The sequence below is a fragment of the Mobula birostris genome, chromosome 12, assembly GCF_030028105.1.
Source record: "Mobula birostris isolate sMobBir1 chromosome 12, sMobBir1.hap1, whole genome shotgun sequence".
Classification (NCBI taxonomy): domain Eukaryota; kingdom Metazoa; phylum Chordata; class Chondrichthyes; order Myliobatiformes; family Myliobatidae; genus Mobula; species Mobula birostris.
In genome coordinates, this window is record NC_092381.1 from 48417940 (window position 1) to 48445901 (window position 27962).

At 40.6% G+C, this 27962-nt stretch overlaps 1 protein-coding gene across 1 annotated transcript in view; it reads right to left on the reverse strand.

The window, feature by feature from the left end:
• Positions 1 to 25149, reverse strand: part of elavl4 (ELAV like neuron-specific RNA binding protein 4) — a 123532-nt gene extending 98383 nt beyond the window's left edge. Inside the window, exon 1 of the mRNA XM_072274661.1 lies at positions 25097 to 25149. The gene's annotated coding sequence lies outside the window, so the exon portion shown is untranslated. The remainder of the gene's footprint in view (positions 1 to 25096) is intronic.
• Between the last annotated feature and the right edge of the window lie 2813 nt (positions 25150 to 27962).

The window sequence follows — 27962 nt, forward strand, 5'->3', positions numbered from 1 at the left end:
ATGGAGTCTAGAACAAGCCAAATATATGAAGCATTTTATTTTCCCTAGCTGATGAAAATACTGAGTTTTATAGTAAATAAAGCTTACATACTACCTGATGACTCACAGTCACACCCTTACATTTGACTACTGACTAATTTCAAAATTTTAATGTAAGGGGTAAAACTGTCAACTGACATAAATTCTCATCCTTTCTGATACATCACAATATCTTCACTTCAGATATTTGCTCAACAGCTCCAAGCTAAACTTCATCATACAACTAAAATTCAAAAAATACAAATGCTGAACATTTGTATTAAAAACAGAAAATGCTGAAAACACTGAACAAGTCAGATAGCATCCAGAGATGTTGCCTGTTATTCTGAATGCTTCTAGTGTTTTCTGTTATCGTTAGATGAGTGATGGTAACAGAACATTCCACATAAGTGGCGATAACTCACCAGTTCTGCTACCCCGAAAGAAATTATTGCATTTATTCTTTTGAACTTTTATTCACTTGATAGTTTAATTATTAAACTATTTAGTTTACCTTCTGGAAATAAATCTGTAGTTTTTTTGTATCTTACAGCCTACTTTCATCTTTATTTGAAAAGAAAACGTTAAACTAGTAATAAGAACAGTAAACAATTTTTTTCATACAATGGCCTGATGTTTTCACCACCCACAAAATCTGAGGCACAAAACAGTACTTCATCCCATTATGCACTGGATTACCATACTGGCCAAATTCCAATGGCAGAACTTTGACATGAGATTACTTCAATTATTAATTTTGTCTCACCATATCCACTGCTCAGTTAAGATCACCAAATACTGAAGAGGACTCTTGTCATTATTTAACTATTCAACTAGCAGATTCCGACATTTTCCTCAATTCCAAGGAAAGCCACATCCATCGTCAAGCACCTCCACCATCCAAGCCATGCTTTCTTCTCACTGCTGCCATCAGGAAGAAGATAATACTGTACAGGAGCCTTGGGACTCACACCACCAGGTTCAGCAACAATCATCACCCCTCAACCATCAGGCTCTGGTGCCAAAGGGGATAACTTCACTTGCCCCATCACTGAAATGTTCCCACAGTCTAGGGACTCACTTTCAAGGACTCTTCATCTCATGTTCTCAACATTTGTTTATTTATTATTATTTCTTTTTTTCTGTATTTACACAGTTTGTTGTCTTTTGTACACTGGTTGAATGCCCAAAATTGGTGTGGTCTTTCATTGATTCTATTTGGGTTATCCTTTTACGGATTTATTGAGTATGCCTCCAAGAAGATGAATCTCAGGGTTATATACGGTGAGATATATGTATTTTGAAATAAATTTACTTTGAACTTTTCCAGCTCCTTTACAGCATGGGAGTTTTCAGTCAATATAAGGAAAGTTAAAATCACTTACTATCACAACCTTATTGTTCTTGGAATGGTCTCAATCTCTACAAATTCGCTTCCCTAAATCCCATTGACTACTGAGTGCTCTATAAAGTATCCCGTTTGAGCACTGTTGTGATACATTTCCAAACTAGTAATGCCACCCCTCCTACTCTATCAAGTCCAAAGCAATGGAACCCTGGAATACCAGGTTGCACATCCTGCCCCTCCAGTTACCAAATCTCAGTAATACTACGATGTCATAATTCCATGTGTTTATCTATGCCCTATGCTCATCCTCAATTCCTACAATACTCTTTGCATTGAAATGTACACAATTCAGAACATTGATCCCAGCATGCTCAACCTTTCTATTCCTGACATTGTATATAGGCTGAACATCTTTCCCCACAATCACTTCACTATTATGCTTGGGCAGCATCCCCCTGCAACTCTTGTTTAAACCCCTGTATACAGCAACAGCAATATTTCCACAAAGATATCAGTTCCCCTTCAGTTCCGGTGCAAATTGTCCCATAGGCAGAGGTCTCACATTCCCTGGAGGAATGCCGAGTGATCTAAAAATCTGAAGTTCTTCCGCCTGCACCATCACCTTAGCCATTTGTTAAACAGTATTATCTTCCTATTTCTGGCCCCACTAGCAAGTGGCAGAGTTAGCAATCCTGAAATCCCAACCCTTGAGGTCCTGTACTGAGTCCCCCGAACTCACTCTGCAGGACCTCGTCACCTTTCCTACCCATGACATTGGTACTGTAATGGACCACGATCCCTGGTTGCTCATCTCTCACATCCAAGATGTCCCTCACTCTAGCACCCGGGAGGCAACATACCATCTGGGAATCTTGTTCTCTTCTACAGAATCTCCTGTCTATTTCTTTAACTATTGAATCACCTATCACTATAGCCCACCTCTTCTCCCCTTCCCTTCTAAGCCATAGAACCAGACACATGCCAGAGACCAGAATGCTCTGGCTTTCCTCTGATAGGTCACCCTCTCCAATAATATCCAAACCTGTTATCGAGGGGAAGCAACCACAGGGTTACCCTGCACTGTCTGCCTATCACCTTTCTCCCTTCTGATGGTCATTCAGTTATCTGCGTCTTGCACCTTCGGTGTAACTACCTCCCTAAATCACCTGTCAATCAACCCCTCAGCATTCCAAGTGATCCGGAGTTCATCCAGCTCCAGTGCCTATTTCTTAACAAAGTCTTTAAAAAGTTGCAGCTTTTGTAGGGGTAGGTGCAGTAGTCATGGACATTGGAGGTCTCCCTACCCTCCCACATAACACAAGAGACTCATTCCCCTAACCTGCCTGGCATTTCCACTGCTCTAACTGTGCAATAAGAAATAAAGAGTTACACGTTTCCCCTGCCATCTTAAGGTAGAGCGTTCCTATGAAACGGTTCGTAAGCCGGAATGTCGTAAAGTGAAGAAGCAATTACCATTTATTTATATGGGAGAAATTTGTGAGCGTTCACAGACCCAAAAATAACCTACCAAATCATGCCAAATAACACATAAAACCTAAAATAACAGTAACATATAGTAAAAGCAGGAATGATATGATATGATAAATACACACGCACGCAAGCGCTCTCGGCAAAAACACTCTCTCCAGTAACCTTTAAGCTATGAAGCTGCCAAATCATACCAAATAACACATAAAAATACACAGCCTATATAAAGTAGAAATAATGTATGTACAGTGTAGTATCACTTACCGGAATCGGGAAGACAGCGCCGAGCACACTGATGATGGTGTGTTAGGCTGAGTTGTCGGAGGATGGGGTGGTGCAGTGGTCCCCAACCTCTGGGCAGTGAACTGATACCGATCCACGAAGAATGTAGCAGTGCAACGGTAGCCGGGATGCACCCAGCATGTCTTTAAGAAAAAAGCCGAAATAAACAAGCTAACAACAGGAATTCTGCAGATGCTGGAAATTCAAGCAACACACATCAAAGTTGCTGGTGAACGCAGCAGGCCAGGTAGCATCTGTAGGAAGAGGTGCAGTCGACGTTTCAGGCCGAGACCCTTTGTCAGGACTAAATGAAGGAAGAGTGAGTAAGGGATTTGAAAGTTGGAGGGAGAGGGGGAGATCCAAAATGATAGGAGAAGACAGGAGGGGGAGGGATGGAGCCAAGAGCTGGACAGGTGATAGGCAAAAGGGGATACGAAAGGATCATGGGACAGGAGGTCTGGGAAGAAAGACAAGGGGGAGGTGAGACCCAGAGGATGGGCAAGAGGTATATTCAGAGGGACAGAGGGAGAAAAAGGAGAGTGAGAGAAAGAATGCGTGCATAAAAATAAGTAACAGATGGGGTACGAGGGGGAGGTGGGGCCTTAGCGGAAGTTAGAGAAGTCGATGTTCATGCCATCAGGTTGGAGGCTACCCAGACGGAATATAAGGTGTTGTTCCTCCAACCTGAGTGTGGCTTCATCTTTACAGCAGAGGAGGCCGTGGATAGACATGTCAGAATGGGAATGGGATGTGGAATTAAAATGTGTGGCCACTGGGAGATCCTGCTTTCTCTGGCGGACAGAGCGTAGATGTTCAGCAAAGCAGTCTCCCAGTCTGCGTCGGGTCTCGCCAATATATAAAAGGCCATATCGGGAGCACCGGACGCAGTATATCACCCCAGTCGACTCACAGGTGAAGTGTTGCCTCACCTGGAAGGACTGTTTGGGGCCCTGAATGGTGGTAAGAGAGGAAGTGTAAGGGCATGTGTAGCACTTGTTCTGCTTACACGGATAAGTGCCAGGAGGGAGATCAGTGGGGAGGGATGGGGGGGATGAATGGACAAGGGAGTTGCGTAGGGAGCGATCCCTGCGGAATGCAGAGAGGGGAGGGAGGGAAAGATGTGCTTAGTGGTGGGACCCCGTTGGAGGTGGCGGAAGTTACGGAGAATAATATGTTGGACCCGGAGGCTGGTGGGGTGGTAGGTGAGGACAAGGGGAACCCTATTCCTAGTGGGGTGGCGGGAGGATGGAGTGAGAGCAGATGTACGTGAAACGGGGGAGATGCATTTAAGAGCAGAGTTGATAGTGGAGGAAGGGAAGCCCCTTTCTTTAAGAAAGGAAGACATCTCCCTCGTCCTAGAATGAAAAGCCTCATCCTGAGAGCAGATGCGGCGGAGACGGAGGAGTTGCGAGAAGGGGATGGCGTTTTTGCAAGAGACAGGGTGAGAAGAGGAATAGTCCAGATAGCTGTGAGAGTCAGTAGGCTTATAGTAGACATCAGTGGATAAGCTGTCTCCAGGGACAGAGACAGAAAGATCTAGAAAGGGGAGGGAGGTGTCGGAAATGGACCAGGTAAACTTGAGGGCAGGTTGAAAGTTGGAAGCAAAGTTAATAAAGTCAACGAGCTCAGCATGCGTGCAGGAAGCAGCGCCAATGCAGTCATCGATGTAGCAAAGGAAAAGTGGGGGACAGATACCAGAATAGGCACGGAACATAGATTGTTCCACAAACCCAACAAAAAGGCAGGCATAGCTAGGACCCATACGGGTGACCATAGCTACACCTTTAGTTTGGAGGAAGTGGGAGGAGCCAAAGGAGAAATTATTAAGAATAAGGACTAATTCTGCTAGATGGAGCAGAGTGGTGGTAGAGGGGAACTGATTAGGTCTGGAATCCAAAAGGAAGCGTAGAGCTTTGAGACCTTCCTGATGGGGGATGGAAGTATATAGGGACTGGACATCCATGGTGAAAATAAAGCGGTGGGGACCAGGGGACTTAAAATCATCGAAAAGTTTAAGAGTGTGAGAAGTGTTAACCTCCAATGGGATCCCACCACTAAGCACAGCTTTCCCTCCCCCCCCTGCATTCCGCAGGGATCACTCCCTACACAACTCCCTTGTCCATTCGTCCCCCCCATCCCTCCCCACTGATCTCCCTCCTGGCGCTTATCCGTGTAAGCGGAACAAGTGCTACACATGCCCTTACACTTCCCCCCTTACCACCATTCAGGGCCCCTAACAGTCCTTCCAGGTGAGGCAACACTTCACCTGTGAGTTGACTGGGGTGATATACTGCGTCCGGTGCTCCAGATGTGGCCTTTTATATATTGGCGAGACCCGACGCAGACTGGGAGACCGCTTTGCTGAACATCTACGCTCTGTCCGCCAGAGAAAGCAGGATCTCCCAGTGGCCACACATTTTAATTCCACATCCCATTCCCATTCTGACATGTCTATCCACGGCCTCCTCTACTGTAAAGATGAAGCCACACTCAGGTTGGAGGAACAACACCTTATATTCCGTCTGGGTAGCCTCCAATCTGATGGCATGAACATCGACTTCTCTAACTTCCACTAAGGCCCCACCTCCCCCTCGTACCCCATCTGTTACTTATTTTTATGCACACATTCTTTCTCTCACTCTCCTTTTTCTCCCTCTGTCCCTCTGAATATACGTCTTGCCCATCCTCCGAGTCCCACGCCCCTCCTTGTCTTTCTTCCCGGACCTCCTGTCCCATGATCCTCTCGTATCCCCTTTTGCCAATCACCTGTCCAGCTCTTGGCTCCATCCCTCCCCCTCCTGTCTTCTCCTATCATTTTGGATCTCCCCCTCCCCCTCCAACTTTCAAATCCCTTACTCACTCTTCCTTCAGTTAGTCCTGACGAAGGGTCTCGGCCTGAAATGTCGACTGCACCTCTCCCTACAGATGCTGCCTGGCCTGCTGCGTTCACCAGCAACTTTGAAATAAACAAGCTAATTAATTAGGTGCCGCCCGGCATGTAAACATCCGCCCAGATCAGAGGCGACGCAATCAGCAATCGCCTCTGGTCTGCGACATTTACGTGCCGGGCGGCACTTAATTAATTAGCTTGTTTATTTCGGCTTTTTTCTTGAAGATGTGCTGGGTGTGTCCCGGCTACCGTTGCATTCTCCGTGGCAGTTATCGGTCCGCGGCCCAGAGGTTGGGGTGGTGGGACACTGGGGTGTCACCTCATCGTCGTCTGTTTCCATCAGGGCAGGCAGGTCATCTTCTATCTCTGCCTACCTTGATATCGAAGGTCGAGGTTCATCGCCTGCTGTGGCTGATTTGGAAGGCTTGAAAAACGACAGTATGCTTGACTGCTTAGCCTTGCGCATTTTTCTATCATACAGTTCTTTGTAAGCACTCAAACCATCATGCAAATATGTCCTAAACCTACATACCCTTTCAAAATTAAAGTCGTACTTTTCTGCAATCATTACAGCGAAAACCTTATACAGATGCTTCATATTCAATTCCTGGACGACTTTACTTTCGGTCCGTTCGCTACTGCATTCAGCTTCGATTGCTATCTTTTCCTCTTCCAACTGCATCAGCTCTTCATCTATCAGTTCTTGGTCATGGGATGCCAAAACCTCTTCAACATCATCTTCGTCAACTTCCACAAGCCAAACTCACTTAGTCCTTACTTCATTCACCACGATCAAAACGCTTAATTATGTCTAGTTTTACGCTAAGTGTAACACACTTATGAGCTCTTTTAGGCTTTTCCGATACCTTATAACTCATCTTGCAAACAGATGCTCCAAATAAATCGACATAAAGCACAGATGCTCACAGGCACGTGTTTAAGCAATGCCGGCTAGAATGCAGTTCTGGGGGAGGAGCTTAGCTGCTCGGGACATGCGCTGCCTTTTTTCGTAACAGTGAAAACACCTTCTGTTAGCGAAAACAGGTCACTAATTTAGGTCTTTTGTAACAGCAAGGTGTCGTAAAGCGAACGTTCGAAAAGCAGGGGACACCTGTACCTGAAATCTATCTACAGCTTACACCTCTCCTTGCTGAAGATTCTCTGAGCTAAAGCCTCAACTTCCCTCTATAACAGTGGCCCACTCAAACAATGGTCACTCCGACAATGGCTGCTCCACTTAAAACTGACTTTTTTATTAGCTCATGCCAAGTTCCTAATTATCAGGCGATCTGTGGCATGCAGAATGTTTTAATTGCCCCTGCTCGTTTCTTTTCAAATCTCTCTCCTGCTACTCACAAACCAACGTCTCCCAGTGATCTGCGCCGCATAACTGCATGTTTTAAAATGGATAAAACTAAAGATTGAATATCGTTGATTATTATCCTCTATCCTGTGCCTCAATTCCATAAGACCATAAGACAAAGGAGCAGAAGTCGGCCATTCGGCCCGTCGATTCTGCTCCGCCATTTTATCATGAGCTGATCCATTCTCCCATTTAGTCCCACTCCCCCGCCTTCTCACCATAACCTTTGATGCCCTGGCTACTCAGATACCTATCAATCTCTGCCTTAAATACACCCAATGACTTGGCCTCCACTGCCACCCGTGGCAACAAATTCCATAGATTCACCACCCTAACAACATAAATGTCATAATCTTTTACACACTTTAATTCTTGACATCCTAAAATTCTAATAAGTGATTCAAGTGAGAAGCAATTTATCTTATTTGTTTATCAAATAATATTGATTTGCAACAGAATCAAACATTACCTATTCTACATTTGTTAATATGGATTAAAATGGAGGATGGCAAGGACAATGCTGTCTTAATTAGAAATAGTTTCTAATAAAGCCAATTTTTTAAGCAAGCCCTAACAAACAGTAGATACTTATCTACAGCTACATATCTGAAATGCCAATGGATTAGCAATATTAGAGCATGGGTTGATACAATTAATTTGAGATGGACAGTGATTTTTTTTTGTAGTCAGTTTAGATTACTGAAACTATTTATTTTTTCCTAGGCTTTTCTGTGGGCCTGATATATTGTGAGCAGTTGCTTGTTTGGAAGTGAGTAAGCGGGAATTTAAAACATGAGCTTTTAAATTTCTGAGCTTTTCTGCAGGCTTGAGATATCATAGTTTATTAGGCACTTGGCAAAGGCTATAAAAAGGAGTGAGGTTCAAGTGGGGCGACTGTTGTGGGAATGGTCAGGGTTATACTCCACACTCATAACAGCTCCGCTGCTGTTGGCTGAATCAAAGGTGGCGATGAATCTGCATATAGCAGGGAGATTGAAAATCTTGCTGAGTGATGCCAAAACAAACTCTCTCTCTCACTATCAGGAAGACCAAAGAGCTGATAACTTGTTTTCAGGAGAAAACCAGAGGTCCATGAGCCAGTCCTCATCAGGGGATTAGAGGTGGGCAGAATCTGCAAGTTTAAATTCCTCAGTGTTATCATTTCAGAGGATCTGTTCTGGGCTCAGCATACAGTGCAATTACAAAGAAAGCATGGCAGCGCTTCTACTTCCTTAGATGTTTGCCAAGATTCAGCCTGACGTCTAAAACTTTGCCAAACTTCTATAGATGTGTGGTGGACTGGCCGCATCACAGCCTGGCACGGAAATTCCAATGCCCTTGTATGGAAAAACCTACAAAAAGAAGTGGATATAGTCTAGTCCATCACGAGTAAAGCGCTCCCCACCACTGAGCACATCTATACAGAGCGCTGTCGCAGGAAAGCAGCATCAAGCATCAGGGACCCCCGCCAAATAGGTCATGCTGTCTTTTCGCTGCTGTGATTAAGAAGGCACAGGAGCCCCAGGACTCACACCGTCAGTTTCAGGGACACTTACTACCTCTCAACCTTCAGGCTCTTGAACCAAAGGGGATAACTTCACTTAACATCATTTGCCCCATCATTGAATGCTCCTCAACCCATGGACTCACTTTCAAGGACTCTTCATCTCATATTCTCAGTATTTATTGCTTTATTGCTTATTTATTATTATTTTTTTTTTCTTTTATACTTGCATAGTTTGTTGCCTTCTTCACATTGGTTGCTTGTCCGCCATGTTAAGTGTGGTCTTCCACTGATTCTATTATGGTTCTTAGACTTACTGAGTATGCCTGGATGAAAATGAATCTCAGGGTTGTATATGGTGATTATATATGCACAGTACTTTTATCATAAATTTACTTTGAACTATCGTGGAGAGCTTGAGGTTTTGGCTCAAGATGCTTCAATGAGTAGAGGTGGAGGCTAGGAGGCTAAAGTTCATTTCTGTTAAGTTTATTTCTTTCTTTGTCTCTTATGCCTAGTTAGATTAATGGGAATAAACTCAGGTTAAGTGCGTGCTCAGATGTGGGAAATCTGAGAGACTTCCAGTCTCCCTGATAACTAAATCTGTGTGAAGTGCATCAGCTACAACTCCTTATGGACTGTTAGGGAACTAGAGCTGCAGCTGGATAACCCAAGCCTTATTTGTGAGAATGAGGAGATGTTTGATAAAAAGTTACAGGGAGGTAATCGCCACTAGACTGTAGGAGACAGGTAGCTGAGTGACTGGCAGGAGAGTGAAAGTGAAAAATACAGAGTACTCCTGTCGCCATTCACTTCAAGAATATGTACACTGCTTTGGATACTGTTTGGGGAGGGGGGCAGGGGGAAGGAAATGACCTACCGGGAAAAGCCACAGCAACCAGGTCTCTAGAACTGTGTCAGACTCTGTGATGCTGAAGAGAAGGGGAGTGCATTGTGATAAGAGATTCAATCATTAGGGGAGCAGACAAGAAGTTCTATAGATGGTATATTTGTTGCCTCTCAAGTACCAGGGTCAGGGATGTCTCAGATTGAGTACTCAGCATTCGAGGTGGAAATTGAGCAGCCAGAAGCCGTGATACATATTGGTACTAACAACACAGGTAGGAAAAAGGGATGAAGCTCTGATGAGAGATTATAGAAAGCTAGGAGATACCAGTGTAGGTAAGAATAGAATGATTTGTCAGATGAATGTGTGGCTGAGGCATTGTTGCAGCAGGCAGGGTTTCAGATTCCTAGATCATTAGGGTCTCTTCAGGGGATGATATGGCCTCTACAAAAAGGACGGGTTACATCTGAACTTGAGGGGACCAAAATCCTTGTGATCAGGTTTGCTAGAGCTGTTGGGGAAGGTTTAATTTAGTTTGGCAGGGTGATTGAATCAAGAGTGTTAGGTCAGAGGATGGGACAGTTTGTATACAGGAAGACACAGCATGTAGGAAAACTGTGAGGAAGGTTAGGCCTTTGCAGGGGCAGAATTGCATTCAGTGGGATGAGTTGAAGTGTGTCTACTTTAATGCAGGAAGAATCAGGAACAAGGAAAATGAATTTTGAGCATGGGTCAGTACATGGAACTATGACATTTCAGCCATTACGGAGATTCGGCTATCACAAGGCAGGAATGGATATTGGATGTCCTGGTGCTTAGATGTTTCAAAAGTGACAGGGAGGGAGGTAAGAGAGGTAGGGGGAGTGGCATTGCTAATCAGGTATAGTATCACAGCTACTGAAAGGGAAGACATCAAGGAGGGGTTGTCCACTGAGTCAGTGTTGGTGCAACAGGAAACAGGAGGGGAACAATCACTACTGGGAAAATTCCATTAACCCCTCAATAACAACAGAGACACTGAGGAACAGGATCAGGAGGCAGATTTTGGAAAGGTATAAAAATATCAGGGTAGATGTCAAGGGTGACTTTAACTTTCCTAATATTGACTGGCACCTCTTTTGTGCAAAAGATCAAGATGGGGCAGAGCTCAAGAAGGACTCCTGAAATACTATGTAGCCCAGACCAGAGAAGTCATGCTGGATCTGGTGCTGGGCAATGGATCTCTTTGTGGGTGAGCATTTTGGAGATATCGAGTACAATCCTGCCTGACATTTATGATAGTGTCGGGGAGGGATAGAACAGATGGCACGGTAAAAGATTTAATTGGGGAGGGGAAAATTCTGATCCTATTAATCAAGAACAAGGGAGCATAAATTGGGAATGGATGTACTCAGGAAATTGCACAACAGAAATGTGGAGGTTGTTTAGGGAGCACTTGCTTGGGGTTCTGGATAGGTTTGTCCATTGTCGCAGGGAAAGGATAGCAGGATGACGGAACCATGGTTGACAAGAGATGTGGACCATCTAGTCAAGGGGAATAAAGAAACTTCCTTAAGGTTTAGGAAGCAAGGATCAGGCAGGGCTCTAGAAGCCAGCCTTGAAAGGAGCTGAAGGATGGACTGAAGAGAGCAAGAAGGGGGTGTAAGAAGGCCTTGGCAAATACCAAAGGAGTTCTATGCATATGTGAAGAACAGGAGGATGTCTAGAGTGAGGGTAGGACCAATCAGGGATAGAAGAGGAAACATATGCCTGGAGTCAGAGGAGGTAGGGTAGGTCCTTCTGACTACGTTGCTTCAGTATTCACCAGTGAGGGACCTTCACATTTGTAAGGACAGAGTAGAACAGGCTGATATGCTAGAATACATTGAATTTAAGAAAGAGGATGTGCTGGAAATTTTGAAAAATATTAGGATAGATAAGTTCCTGTAGCCCGATGGGATACACCCCAGGTTGCTGCAGGAAGTGAGGGAAGAGATTGCTGCACCTTTGGTGATGTCTTTGTGCTCTCATTTGCCACAGGAATTGACTTGGTGATTGCTGGCAAATCTTATTTCTTTATTCAAGCAAGGGAGTAGGCATAACCCTAGGAATTATAGACCAATGTGTTCCTTCAGCAGTGGGCAAATTATTTGAGAAGATTCTTAGAGACAGGATTTACCAGCATTTGGAGAGGCATAGTTTAATTAAAGATTGTCAGAATGGCTTTGTGAGGTGCAGGTCATGCCTTCTGAGCCTGAATGAATTTTTTGAGGACGTGACAAAAGCACCTTGATGAAGGTAGAGCACTGGATGTGGTGTATATGGATCTTAGTAAGGTGTTTTACATCAAGTTCCCCATGGTACGCTCATTCAGAAAGTCAAGCAGCATAGGATCCAGGGAAACTTAGCTCTGTGGCTTCAGAAGTGGCTTGCCCATAGAAGGCAGAGGGTGGTTGTAGGTGGAGCATATTCTGCCTGGAAGTTGGTGACTGGTGGTGTTCCACTGGGATATGTTATGGCTAATCTGAGGGGGCATAATTTTGAGGCGATTGAAGGAAAGTATGTGGGGTGGGAGGTATGTTTTACACAGAGTGTGGTGGGTGCATGTAATACCCTGCCAGGGGCAGTGGTAGAGGCAGATAAATTAAGGACATTTAAGAAGCACTTAGATAGGTACAAGATATTAGAAAAATGGATGTCTATGTAGGAGAAAAGGGTTAATTAATCTGAGGTTAAAAGTGCAACACAATATTGCAGGCCGTAGTACCTATACTGTGCTGTTCTGTATTTTAGTCAGTTCTTCATATCATTTAATGTAATGGTACATGAACAAAATTGTGCATCAAACAAGCTATCAATTAATTGGTTTGGAAAAACTCAACAGTATAGAACACAGTGGCAGTACTCTAATACTCATTGTCTGTAAATCTATAGAGCCAAAAATGGGTAATACTTAAACATACTGTGGAGCTGAAAATTAATAGCAGAACATGCCACTTGAACAGAAACTTGCAAAATCAGGTGATGCAGTATGATGAGCTAGTAAGTTAAACATTTTCTCTAAGCATGTTACATACTTTAAAAGTTGCTTACATATTTTGATTGTTAGGCACAAATCTATTTTAACCTTACCAAATTGAGCGATTGTTCAAATGTTAATTATTATGTAAAGTTACTAATTATCTGGGTTTTTCAAGGAGATTTTTTGTTGAATTATTTTCAAGTTGCTTGAAATCTTACTCGCTTGTCAAGGTAGAGTTTGGTTCAGCAGAACAGCACCTCCACTATGTTCTTCTGAATTCTGAGCACTGTTGTATATTCAATATTTCCCCATGTTGTTCCGAGTATTTGAGACCTTTCTGAAATCACTTATTCTTTAACGAAGTTCTGAAAATTATAACAATTTCAACAACTGAGTATATTGATTTTCTTGCATTCAGGTGTTCTTCATAAAATAGATGTTTCAAGAGATAAATTTTGCTATTTTGGAAATTGATTTGAAATAATAATTCTATCTGAAATAAGTATGACAGTTGTCTTTTTACTGGTCTCCTTTCTGCAAAGCAACTGTAATAGCTTATGCACATTTACTAGAATAAATGGTGCAATATTTTGGAATTATGTGAATTCAAGTTGTGTCTAAATTTATTGTGGTGAAATACGATGCTAAATTGATTGAATTGTTGCTTTTGTATGGCAAAAATGTCATTATTTCGGAAAGCTACTTAAAAGGTATAGACACCCACAAGGCAGATTATAACAAAACAGCTAATCCAGCACCCTTGTTACTATGGTCATGCTGAACTAGCAAATTTTTTCCCCAGACTATTAGCTGTAACTCTGTAACATGCTTTTATTTCACTTTTCACAAAATCACAAGACAAAGGAGCAGAAGTAGGCCATTCGGCCCATCGAGTCTGCTCCGCCACTCCACCATAAGCTAAACTATTTTCCCATCTAGTTCCAATTTCCAGCTTTTTCCCCCATATTCCTTGATACCCTGACTAATTAGATACCTATCAATCTCCTCCTTAAACACCCTCATTGATTGGGCCTCCACAGCTGTATGTGGCAACGAATTCCATAAATCCACAACCCTCTGGCTCAAAAAATTTCTCCTTATCTCAGTTTTAAATGGGTACCCTCTAATTCTAAGACTGTGGCCTCTTGTCCTGGACTCACCCACCAAGGGAAACAGCCTTTCCACATCTACTCTATCCAACCCTTTCAACATTCGAAATGTTTCTACGAGATCCCCTCTTATTCTTCTATACTCTAATGAATACAGTCCAAGAGCCGACAAACGGTCCTCATATGTTAGCCCCTGCATTCCAGGAATCATCCTCATAAATCTTCTCTGAACTCTCTCCAACATCAGAAAATCCCTTCTAAGATAGGGGGCCCAAAACTGCACACAGTATTCCAAATGAGGTCTCACCAGTGCCCCATAGAGCCTCATCAACACCTCTTTACTCTTATACACTATTCCTCTTGAAATGAATGCCAACATAGCATTCGCTTTCCTTACTGCCGATCCAACCTGGTGGTTAACCTTTAGGGTATCCTGCATGAGGACCCCCAAGTCCCTTTGCACTTCCGATTTTTGAATTTTCTCCCCTTCTAAATAATAATCTCCCCTATTATTTGTTTCCAAAATGTACAACCGTACATTTCTCAACATTGTATCTCATCTGCCATTTCTTTGCCCACTCTCCTAAACTGACCAAGTCTCTCTGCAACCTTTCCGTTCCTTCAACACTTCCTGCTCCTCCACCTATCTTGGTGTCATCCGCAAATTTAGCCACAAAACCATTTAATCCATAATCTAAATCATCGATATACATTGCAAAAAGGAACGGCCCCAACACTGACCCCTGCGGAACACCACTAGTAACTGGTAAGTTATCAGAATAGGATCCCTTTATTCCCACCCTCTGCTTTCTGCCTATCAGCCAATGCTCCACCCATTCCAATATCTTTCCTGTAATTCCACGGGCTCTCATCTTACTAAGCAGCCTCTTATGTGGCACCTTGTTGAAGGCCTTTTGAAAATCCAAATACACAACATCCACAGCCTCTCCCTTATCAAAATTATTTGAGATTACATCAAAAAATTCCAATAGGTTGGTGAGGCAGGATCTTCCCTTCATGAAAACCATGCTGGCTTGGGCCTATCTTGTCATGTACCTCGAGGTATTTCGTAACTTCGTCCTTGAGGATTGACTCCAATAACTTTCCAACTACTGATGTCAGACTAGTAGGTCTGTAATTTTCTTTTTGCTGTCTCCCTCCTGTCTTAAACAGTGGAACTACATTTGCAACTTTCCAGTCCTCCAGAACCATGCCAGAGTCTATTGATTCCTGGAAGATCATTTCCAATACCTCCACAATCTCCAAAGCCACCTCCTTCAGAACCCATGGGTGCACCTCATCTGGTCCAGGAGACTTATCTCTTCTTAGTCCATTTAGCTTCCCAAGCACCTTCTCTCTGGTAATCTTGACTGAATCTAATTCTATTCCTTGAGACCTCTGGCTATCAGGTATGTTGCTAATGTCTTCCACTGTGAAGACTGATACAAAATACTCATTTAGTTCCTCTGCCACCTCTTTGTTACCCATTATAGTTTCTCCAGCATCATTTTCAATGGGTCCTATATTTACCCGTGTCACTCTTTTTTACTCTTCATATATTTAAAACTCTTAGTATCCTTTATGTTAATTGCCAACTTCCTTTCATAATTCATCTTTTCTTTCTTAATGACTTTCTTAGTTTCCTTCTGTAAGTTTTCAGAAGTTGTCCAGTCCTCAGTTTTCCCACTAATTTTTGCTTCCTTGTATGCCGTCTCTTTTACTTTTATTTTAGCCTTAACCTCTCTCGTTGGCCACATTTGTGCCATTTTTCCGTTCATGATTTTTTTTTCTTGGAATATATTTTTCCTGCACTTTCCTTATTTCTTGTAGGAACTTCATCCAATTCTGCTCTACTGTCCCTCCATCTAGCTTACTTTTCCAATCTACTTGGGTCAGTTCCTCTCTCATACCACTGTAATTTCCTTTGTCCCACTGAAATATTAATACACCTGATACCAGCTTCTCCCTTTCAAATTTGAAACTGAACTCAATCATACTATGATCACTACTTTCAAAGGGTTCCATTACCTCCAGCTCCCTAATCACCTCAGGTTCTTTACTTAGCACCTATTCCAAAACAGCTGATCCTCTGGTGGGCTTATGGACAAGCTGCTCCAAAAAGCCATCTTGTAGGCATTCTACAAACTCCCTCTCCTGAGATTCATTACCTTCCTGCCTTTCCCAATCCACTTTCATAATAAAATCCCCTATAATTATCTTGACATTTTCCTTCTGACACCCTTTTTCTATTTCCAGCTGTAACTTGTAGTCCACATCCCGGCTGCTGTTTGGAGGCCTGTATATAACTGCTATTAGTGTCTTTTTACCCTTGCCATTTCTGAACTCAACCCATAGGATTCTACCTCTTCTGATCCTATGTCCCTTCTTTCTAGTGATTTGATATCATTGCCTACCATCAGGGCCACACCACCCCCTTTACCTACCTTCCTATCTTTCCTATACACTGTGTATCCTTGGGCATTCAGCTCCCAATCACATCCATCATTTAGCCATGACTCAGTGCTGGCCACAGTGTTTTATCTTTTAACCTGTAGCTGTACAACAAGGTCATCCACTTTATTTGTGATGCTGCGTGCATTTAAGTAGGTTTAGTACAGTACTTTTATTACATGCTACACAGTAATATAAAAAATTTACTGATGAGAGGGAGTAGAAAATGTCGTATCATTCCAGTTTGCTGCTCCAGCCACAAACCTTATCCCTGGTGTTCTGGACCCAAACCCCGAACCAGCCATACAGTTGGCCCATAATCTGGACTTCTGGCTCTAGTCTCACATTCTGCTTGCACTTCAGATGCTGGAGTGATGACCAGCCCAGTTGCCTAACTATCAGGATCCTTAAACTATACTGGGTTACTAAAGTTACTGAAGATTAATAAAGATCACTGAAGTATCACACAAAATGAATTGAATGAAAGATCAAGGTGAAGAAAATGATCCACGCACTGTTTTGGAGGAATTATATCAAAGAAAATTTAAGTGCAAAGAACCAACACGGCTACATTTCAAACAAAAGGCTTTGAGGTTACAGATACACGGCATAAAATGAAACAAGCATCAGTTTAGGATAATAATTTATTTCAGGAAATGTTGGACTGAAGTATGAAGTGCTTGGCTGTAGATATTAGACAGAATAACACAGAAGTAATTACAAGAAGGCACTGCTTTGTCTTGTACAGGGAGAACAGGTATGATGAATTTTGTAACCAAGTAATGGATGCAGATGTTTGGAAGGTAAATAAAGATATAGTAGAAGAAAAATCAAAGAGCAGAAACTAAGCAAAACTGAGAGCATGAAAAGCTGCTCCAGGAACTGAGTGTAAGGATAAAGCACAGATTCAGAGGGGAGCCAAGTGAAAGCCAAAGACTGTTAGTAGAAAGACTAAATCCAGAAACGTGAAGCCAGGAACACGAACAGTCTGTGAACAGAAGAGTAGGGGCACAAAGAATAGGAGGAAGGAATTCAGATTCTTGGCTAACTAGGACATGTTTTGGGCAGTTTTTTTTTACATGAAAAACATTTTGAGGCAAAGCCAATATAGTTCACGATCAAAAAATTGTATTGTTTCATTCATCAAGTATCATATTTAACTTTCAACAATCATATCTTCCCTTCTTATATCCCTTTCTACTTTCTGCAGAGATCACACTTGCCATTGCTTCCCCAGTCACTTAATCCTTCCTGCCCACCTTACTTCGTTCCTTGGCATGATATGCAGTGTCACCACTAAGACATTCACTGAATATTTCAGAGGCTAAATGCCGAAAAAAAAATCTTCTCATTTGGTTAAACACTCTCCAGGAACTTTGGAAAATGCTTGAACATCCTGAAATTAGTTTTCAAGCTATACAGTCAGATCTTCCAAATGTCAATACTGTGTCCCTTTAAGACACAAATGTCTCAAAATTACACCAGTTATACTGACAGCATTTAACAGATGTCATAGATTGCAGCCAAAAGCTCTAATTTATGCCAACAAAGGAGTATACCCAGATTGTACAAATAATGATATTTTTGCAAACACAGTTAACGCTGTAAAAACAAAAATGATTGCTAACTTGATCTACATGTGGAAATTTGCTTCAGTGCATAACAAAAGTGGTCACTAATAAATTCAATTAGAATGCAACCAGTCTAAGATTTTCAGGTGTACTGATAATAAAAGATTATAGATTCTAAAAAATGGATTCTGGTTAATTTGGGCAGCTATTTATTTGAGACAACTCTTAAAGAACAAAAACTAAATTGAGAACATAGGATTCCCTTTGTTTATTTGGAACACTATGCCACTTAATTGGGGCAGGAAATTGTTGCCAAACAGTTTCTCTTTCAATATTTTTATTAGTTTCTACATAGAAGAATACAGAGTACAAGAAAGTATATAGAAAGGTCAAAAAAAACAACTACCAATTGCATTATATCTATTCATAATAACAATCTCATTATCCCGTATTCATGTACGTTAGTCAAAGTAATATTGAAATATACTAATTTATTTCAAAAAAAAGTCTAACCCCTACCAAGACCGAAGCTGTTTATTAAGGAGAAAAAAAAAGGTAAAATACCTTCTCGTATAATAAAAATTAATAATAGCCAGCATCTAAATTTAAACAATGAATTGAGGGTTTTGAAAGTTTTGAAAATAATTTAGAAAGGGTCCCCACAATGTTTGAAAGTCTTGACGAGATTCAGAAATTGAACAACGAATCTTCTCTAAATCTAAGCATGAAATAACGTTGCATAACTATTGAGCATGAGTAGGAGGAGAAACATCTTTCCATTTAAACAAAAGTGCCCTCCTAGCTATAAAAGAGCTAAAGGCCAAAATATGTAAATCCCATGTCTTCAACTTGATTGATATCTTGTCCTGCAACAATACCGAATAGGGCCATCAGAGGATTAGGCTTAAAATTGACTTTGAAAAGTAAAGAAAAAGTTTGAAAAACTTCCTTCCAATATTTTTCAAGACATGGACAAGTCCAAAACATATGAATTAATGAAGCTTCTCCATTATTGCATCTGTCACAGTAGGGAGATATATCCGAATAAACACGAGATAGCTTATCTTTAGTCATATGGACTCTATATCACCTTAAATTGTATGAAGGAATGGCGAGCACATAGCAATGACGTATTAACCAATTTAAAAATTTCATTCCAAGTTTCCTCAGATATTGATGTCTGTAAATCTTGTTCCGAGATTCTTAATTTTGTCAAAAGGAACATTCCTAGTCTCCAGTAACATACCATAAATATTGGATATTGAACCATTATAAAAAGTTGTCAGATTAAAAATTACATCTAGTAAGTTCCTGTCTGAGCTTATAGGAAATATGCATAATTGAGATCTTAGAAAGTCTCTGATTTGTAGATATCTAAAAAAGTGAGTTTTGGGTAGGCTTTATTTAGTTGACAATTGCTCAAATGAAAAAGGATTTCCTTCAACAAACAGATCCCAAAAACATTTAATACCCAACCTGTCCCATTCTTTAAAGACTAAATCAGTCTAAATCAGGGTTTAAAAAATTAGAATAAATGGGACTAAAATGGGAAAATCTCAATAAACCAAAATGTTTTCTGAATTGTATCCAGATCCTCAGAGTATGTTTAACTATTAAATTATCAGTTAGTTTACTTACAAATAAAGGAAGTGAGGGTCCAAGAAGAGAAATAATAGAAAATTTATTAACAGAATTAACTTCTAAAGAAACCCATACCAGACAGTCTACGCGATTAATATAATATAGCCAAAACGTAAGATTAGATTAGATTAGATTCAACTTTATTGTCATTGCCGAGTACAGATACAAAGCCAATGAAATGCAGTTGGCATCTAACCAGAAATGCAAAGAATAGTGTTATTTACAAAATAACTACAAATAAAAATTAAGTACTACAGCACACAAATATAAAAGTACTGAAACAGTACAATATGGGTGCAATACTACTTAGCGCTGTGATGTGAGGTTCAGCAGGGTCACAGCCTCAGGGAAGAAGCTCTTCCTGTGCCTGCTGGTGCAGGAGCGGAGGCTCCTGTAGCACCTACCAGATGGGAGGAGAGTAAAAAGTCCATGGTTGGGGTGAGATGCATCTCTGATAATGCTTTTTGCCCTGCCCAGGCAGCGTTTATGGTAGATGTTCTCAACGGTGGGCAATTGGGTGCCGATAATCCGCTGGGCAATTTTCACCACATGCTGGAGTGATTTGCGGTCCAATATGGGACAATTACCATACCACACTGAGATGCAGTTGGTGAGTATGCTCTCAATGGTACAGCGGTAAAAGTCCATCAGTATCCTGGGACAGAGAAGAGCTTTCTTGATGCTCCACAGGAAATAAAAGTGCTGTTGAGCCTTTCTGATCAGGATGGAGGAGTTTAGGGACCACGTGAGATCCTTTGAAATGTGGACACCAAGGAATTTGAAGCTTGATACACGCTCCACTACAGCTCCGTTGACGTAGAGTGTGGCTCCTAGCATGCCTGAAGTCCACAATGATCTCCTTGGTCTTCTGGGTGTTAAGGGCCAGGTTGTTGTCGGCACACCACGTGGTCAGGTGCTGGACCTCGTCCCTGTAGGCCATCTCATCATCCCCTCTGATCAGGCCAACCACCCTGGTGTCGTCTGCAAACTTGATTATGGAGTTAGAACCATGTATAGGAACACACTCATAGGTGAAAAGGGAGTACAGAAGAAGGCTCAGCACACAGTCTTGAGGCACGCCGGTGTTCAGGGTGAGAGTGGAGGAGGAAAGGTTGTCTAACTTAACCGATTGGGGTCCGTTAATCAGAAAGTCCAACATATTGTATAATAACTGCCCAGTAATAAAACCTAAAATTAGATAAGGCTAAATCTCTAGACTTATTAGGTTTTTGAAGATGAACTTTATTGAAATGAGGACGTTCATTTTTCCATACATAGGAGGATAAAATAGATTCAAGAGAGTCAAAAAAGGATTTAGGAATAAAAATGGGTAAAGCCTGAAAAAGATATATAAATTTAGGTAGAATATTCATTTTAATAGAATTAATTCGTCCAATCAATGATATTGAAAGAGGTGACCAATATAATATCTTTTTACATGGTTCAATAAAGTAAGAAAGTTTTCTTTTAAACAGGAGTTTGTAATTCTTAGTGATTGTTACACCCAAATAAGTAAATCGATTCCTTACAATTTTAAAAGGGAGATTAGTATTAATTGATACCAAATTATTTAAAGGAAATAATTCACTCTTATGTAGGTTCAATTTATATCCTGAAAACTGGCTAAAACGGGAGAGTAAAGGAAGTACACTAAGTAATGAGGTCTCAACGTTAGAGATAAAAAGCAATATATCATCAGCGTATAACGAGATTTTGTGGGTGATACCTCTCCTTAAAATACCACAGATATCATTAGATTTTCGAAAAGCAATGGCAAGGTGTTCTAAAGCTAAATCAAAAAGTAAAGGACTCAACAGACAGCCTTGTCTAGTTCCGCGATGAAGTTTAAATGGTTTGGAATTTTGAAAATTAGTAAGAACCTGAGCAGGAGATAAGTAATTTAATCCATTGAATAAAACATGGTCCAAAATTAAATTTTTCTAAGGTTTTAAATAAATAATTCCATTCAACCCGATCGAAGGCCTTCTCAGCATCCAAGGATATCACACCTTCTGATATCTCCTGAGAAGCAGAGTAAGTAACGTTTAATACACAGCATATATTAAAATGGGAATGTCCATTTTTAATAAATCCAGTCTGATCATCAGAAATAATAGAAGGTAAGCCAAACAGTTTCTAACTAGCGCCAGTTATATGCACTTGCATGGCCGTTAGACACTACACTGTGCTTAGAGCAATCAATGTGTAAATAGCATTAGTTGTATGTGTTCAAAAACCAGTGATTTTTGTCACTGACAGTTGGCAAGGAATAGGCAGCAAGACAATTATGAAATGTTTTTCCCACCATAGTCAGGCTTGGAGATGCCAGCAACAGCTGGGAGAGAACATAAAAGCATCAGAAATAGGAGCAGGAGTGGGCCATCTGGCCCGTCGAGCCTGCTCTGCCATACCATAAGATTATGCCTGATTTGAGAATGGACTTATCTCCACCTACCTGCCTTTTCCCCGTAACCCCTAAATTCCCCTACTATGCAAAAATCTATCCAACCTTGTCTTAAATATATTTACTGAGGTAGCCTCCACTGCTTCATTGGGCAGAGTATTCCACAGATTCACCAATCTTTGGGAATAACAGTTTCTCCTCATCTCCATCCTAAATGTACTCCCCCGAATCTTGAGGCTATGTCCCTAGTTCTAGTCTCACTTACCAGTAGAAACAACTTTCCTGCCTGTCTTATCTATCCCTTTTATAATTTTATCTTTCTATAAGATCTCCTCTCTTTCTTCTGAATTCCAGTGAGTACAGTCCCAGGCGACTCACTCTCTCCTCATAGTCTAACCCCTTCATGTCTGGAATCAACCCGGTGAACCTCCTCTACACCGCCTCCAAAGCCAGTATATTCTTTCCTCAAGTAAGGAGACCAGAACTGCGTGGAGTACTCCAGATACCCTGTACAGTTACAGTACCTCCCTGCTCTTAAATTCAATTCCTCTAGCATTGAAGACCCACATTCCATTTGCCCTCCTGATAGCCTACTGCACCTTCAAACCAACTTTTTGCAATTCGTGCACAAGCACTCCCAAGTCTTTCTGCAATATTTTACCATTTAAATAATATTCTAATTTTCCATATTTCCTTTCAAAGTGGATGACCTCACATTTAGCAACATTGTACTCCATCTGCCAGACCCTTGCCCACTCAATTAACCTATCTCTCTCTCTCTGTACTCTCCAAACCCTCTGCACAATTTGCTTTCAATTTAGTGTCATCACAATTGTGAAAATGAAGTCTTCAACAAGTTTGGAATTATGAAGGTATTGACAATCATCCTGAATACTACAATGAAAATGAAGATTTGGAAGATGCAATCATATGATTGTATGAAGGTAGTCCATTATCTGCATTTGGTGTTTGCGCCAATTTTATTGATTTAGTCAAAAGACAACGGCAGATGAATTCCTGGAGTAGAATTGGTAGAATTCTAATGTTTCATAGTTCATTTAAATATACAAATTATTACTCACCTAAATGATAGTTTGTCTTTGTTATACCTTTTAACTATTTCCATGAAACTTCAGCTAATTGGGCAGCTGCTTAATTGGGCCAAAGTGTATTGGTCCCAATTAACAAGAATCCACTGTAACCGGTAAAGGCACAAGAGGGAAATTGAGCAGATTGACTTCTAAAGACCGGGCTATCATTGAAGGAAAACAAGAGGACACCAACAAAAGGAAATTGTACATTTGAAGTGAAGAGCATGTTGCCCATGGATTGCAGTTTGGAATCAAAAAGGTACTTGAGAGTTTCATCAGCAAATGGGATGAGGCAAGATGCAGATGATTCTCATGATTTGCAATCACTTTACAGAAGGTAACAGATGGCAAAATTCATGGTAATAAAGGTTACTAAAAAATCTGATGCTGAAAGGTTTGGCAGCAAAAGATTGAAAAAATGGAAATCAGGAAATGGAAAGAATGGAGAAACTCCAGAAAACAATCACCAGGAAAATATACAATTCAATATTTTTTAAAAGTTGTGTGGCTGACAAATGGCCAGGTTATAATGGATTTCAGTCTGGAGTCTTAAAAGTGGATAGCAAAATTTTGGTGTTAATTTTTCAACATTCTCTAGATTCAACATGTTCATTATTTTGGAAATATCATGTTACTCCTTTAGATTAAAAAAAAGTAAAAAGCAGAAAGCTACAGGTCAATCAGTTTAATATTTTTTCAGTGGTAAATGAAGACAGGATATTTCCTCTTATGGTATAATATAGAACTAGTGGTCATGGTTTAGATAGAAATGATTGCCCTTTTAAGGCAGGGAGGAAGCAAAATTTACTTCTGAGTGTAATAAGTCTTTGGCATTCTCTTCCTTAACAGACTGTTGAAGTGAGCCTTTGAATATTTTAAAACTGGGGTAGAAAGATACTTAAGTAGTGTAATTTTATGTTAGAAAGGAATGCCGGTTAAAGCTAACAATGACCTAACCATGACCTTTTTAATTGATGCATTTGGCTCAAGAGCCCTACTCCTGCATTTGTACAATTTGTATGTACTATTGAGGAAGATAATAACACCACAATCAATAAAACTTTTGATAAATGGCCATTGGATATCACGGGGCAAGAACTTGAAAGAAAGGTATGCAATAAGAACTTATAAAAGAAATACAAATTTCAGTGGTGATAAAACATTTCCAAACCTTTGACAGAAAAGGTTGCTATTGAGACAGCAAAATACAAAGACAGGCTATATTTTGTGCCTATAAATTAATAGGTCGTCATGACCAGCGGAAAATGGAATAGCACTCATAAGATTTTAACCTATCACTAAACTTCCCCTTTTCTAAACGCAAATACACAAAGCCATATTTAAAGGAATAAAGACATTGTTAACGCAAAGTAACATGCAGCAACTTGAGATTCCTTACGTGAACAATTACCATATCCGAAATTCTTATTGCTACACTCCCCATCAAGGCGATTTCGCCCCGTGTTTTCTCAGATTTGGCGCCAAATCTCAGGAATTTTGGCGGTTGTGTAGTAATTTACGGGTAAACATTGACGAAAACGAGTTAATTAGGATGGGATTTTCATCCATTCAAATTCATAGGTCTAAAAGTAATTGGGGGATCATATATATGATTGATGTGGGAGCGTTTGGCATTTTACATTCAATCACATTGCCCCACTTAGTGAAAAATAATTTGCACACATTTTCCCGAAAGAACCAACTTCATTTTGTACAAAGGGAAACGAATTATCCTTATGTTAGACTATTTCCAGGCAAATTCGTAAATGACTGATAAAAAAAAACTGGCTGAACTGAGCTAAAATACTCCATTAAATAAATGCACCTCAAAACTCTCATCTACACTCGAAGTTTTAATAAAACACAACTTTAAAAGCCAATAAAAGTGGTTAAATTTACTTTTCAATTGCCACTCAGTTCTTCAACAATTTTGATAGAATGTAAACAGTTTACCATTCCACACACCGAACTTAGTTGACAGGTGCAAACTAATTCTCGTTGAATTTTAATGTTTTCTCTGTAAGAATCAATACTTCGAAGCACCTACAATTAATATAAACGGTTCTTTAAAGCATAGATGCGATGTACCTGCAGGTCTTGAATTAAAACTTCTCAAACTTTTAGCACACCTCTCAAATCACTCTTGCTATGCTTTGTTTCAAAGATACACCTAAAGTATCAAAAATAAGGTTATTAATCGTTTAAATTTACCGGACTTTTTAAACGCATCCTTCTCACTATCTTTGCATAGCTTTAGTTTAAAGCAGCGGGAAACTAAGCGAAATTAAATGTAACAAAAATTTGCAGGAGCCTTCGCACACCAGGTGCCCCACCCCACCAATCATTTAAACTGCAATGCTACTTGCAGCCACGCGGATGCAGAAGGCAGTAACAAAGCACTGGCATGTTTTTATCCACTTAAATATTTTTACATATAAAAAAGTTCAATCAATTTTTTTTTTAGCAATTTGCAGAAAGATGATTCCCGGGGTTGCTGCCTTATGGAACTGAGCATTGGTTTGCACTCTGCTGGGCAATGGCATTAATGTGCTGCTCGGAAAGGGAGGCGCGCGTTGGCGGGTCTGGCCGGGTTATAACGGTCGCCTGTTCCATGCCTGAGGCCAAACGCTTGCAACACAAACTAATCCTTTCCCTATCCCCAACCTCCCCTCACTGCTGCCGCAGTAACCAGGGTAACCATCTTAACTCAGCGTGGTTAAGGATAAATCTAGGAATTCTGAGATTGAAATGGTGGGCATAAGAAATGATTCTGGTCCGTAAAAATTGCTTATCTCGGGTTGTTAATTCTTGGTGCGGTGTCTGATCTGTATTCCTGTGCTTTTCCCGCAAAATTTGGAAACAGCAGCCGATTTTGTTTGACTCTGCTATCAAGATGTAAAAAATTAGTTGGTTAGCATAGTATAAATGCGAAACCATATTCAACAGTTCAGTCTGGTAACATTTTCCAATTAAAGAAATGACAAAAGCATTGTAAACAAAAAATAGTTCACTTCTGTTATTATGATGAGATATCAGTGTCCCTAAGAGTGAAAAAGATGTTTATCTACATACCAGTGTATTTCTCAAGTTCGTGCATATTCAATCTAACAGCTTATTCTGTTCAGCTTGTTGTGTTCTCGGTGTTGGTGTGCATTGTTTTTAAATACACGAAAGTGGCCTTCTTTAAATGAAACTAAAATTGACAATACATCAGTTTTGTGTGCTGGTATGTATATTTTGGCTGATATAAATTTATGTGCTATTTTCATTTAACATAAAACATTTAAACAGCTAAGGACCAGGCCCTTCATTTCACAATGTTGTGCCAAACTAAATAGTAATCAAAAACCCAACTAAGTTAATCCCTTTTGTCTGCACAATGTCCATCTACTTCCATTTGCCATCTATGAGGCTCTTGAACACCTCTGTCCTACCTGCCTCCACCACTGACCTCCACCAGGTAATCCAGAATCCCCCATTGTGTGGGAGGAAAAAACTTGCCCCTCACATCTCCTTTGAACATACTCCTACTCACCTAAAAAACATGCCCTCTGTTATTAGATATTCTAAATCTGAGAAAAATACATTAGTTGTCTACTCTATCTATGCCTCTCATTATCAAATTTTGATCAGATCTCCCCTCAGTTTCTGCCACTAGAGAAAACAACACAAGTTTGTTTAACTTCTCCTTACACGCTCTTGAATCCAAGTAGCATCCCGATAAACTACTTCTGCTTTGATGTCTTTTCTATAATGTGATGGCCAAACCTGAATGCAAGACTCCAGATGCATCTTAAATAGAGTTTTATAACGTTTCATTATAACCTACTAATTCTTGAATTCAATTCCTTGACTAATATAGGAAAGCATGTCATATGCCTCCTTTATTGTACAATCAAGCTATAGATTTTGACCCCAAGATCTCTCTCCACATCGACACTGTTATGGGTCTTGGCGTTATCCATAGAGAACTCTATCCTTTGGCAGCCTTCTATACTATCCACAGCACCAGTAATTTTCATATTATTTGTAAACTTACTAACCTACCTATCTAAATTTTTATCCAGGTCATTTATATATATCACCAACTACAGAGTCCCACTATGGATCACTGTGGAACACCAATAGTCACAGACCTCCAACCAGAGTAAGTCCCATTGACTACTGCTCTCTGCCCATTCTGAATCCAAACAGACAATTCACTCTAGATCCCATGAATCTTATTTTTCTCGATGAGCCTCCCATGAGGCACTTTGTTAAATGCCTCACTAAAATCCATGTAGATAACATTTATCGCTCCATCTTTATCAATCACCTTCATTGCCCCAACAAAATATTAAATCAAGTTAGTAAGACACAACTTGCTCTGCACAAAGCTATGCTGTCCCTAATTAGACCATGCTTTTCCAGATACTCATAACTTCTATCCTGAAGATTCCTCTCCAGTAACTTCCCTACCACTGACATGAGACTTATTGGTCTAGTTTCCTGAATTATCCCTATTTGACTTCTTGAATAATGGATCAACATTAGCTACTCTCCAGTTGTTTGGAATCTTTCCTGTGCCTAGAGTGGACACAAATGTATTGGTCAAGGCCCCAGCAATCTCATCCCTTGCCTCTCTCAATATCCTGGGATATATCCCATTAGGCTTTGTGGACTTGTCATCATAAATGTTCTTTAGGAGATGCAATGCTACCTCCTTTATTTCAAAAACCACTAGCAAATTAGCACACTTCATGCTGATGTCCCTATCCTCAATCACATTTTTGGAAAATACTGATGCAATATCCCTATTTAGGACCCCTCCCATATCTTCTGCTCCCAGGCACATGTTCCCTCCTTAATCCCTAGTTATTCTTTGCTAGCATTTTTCAGCCTTAGTCTTGGGAAAGCATCACCCTTGTGCAATTTATCTTCCTGTTTAAAAAAAGCTGAAAAAAATCAGGCTCCA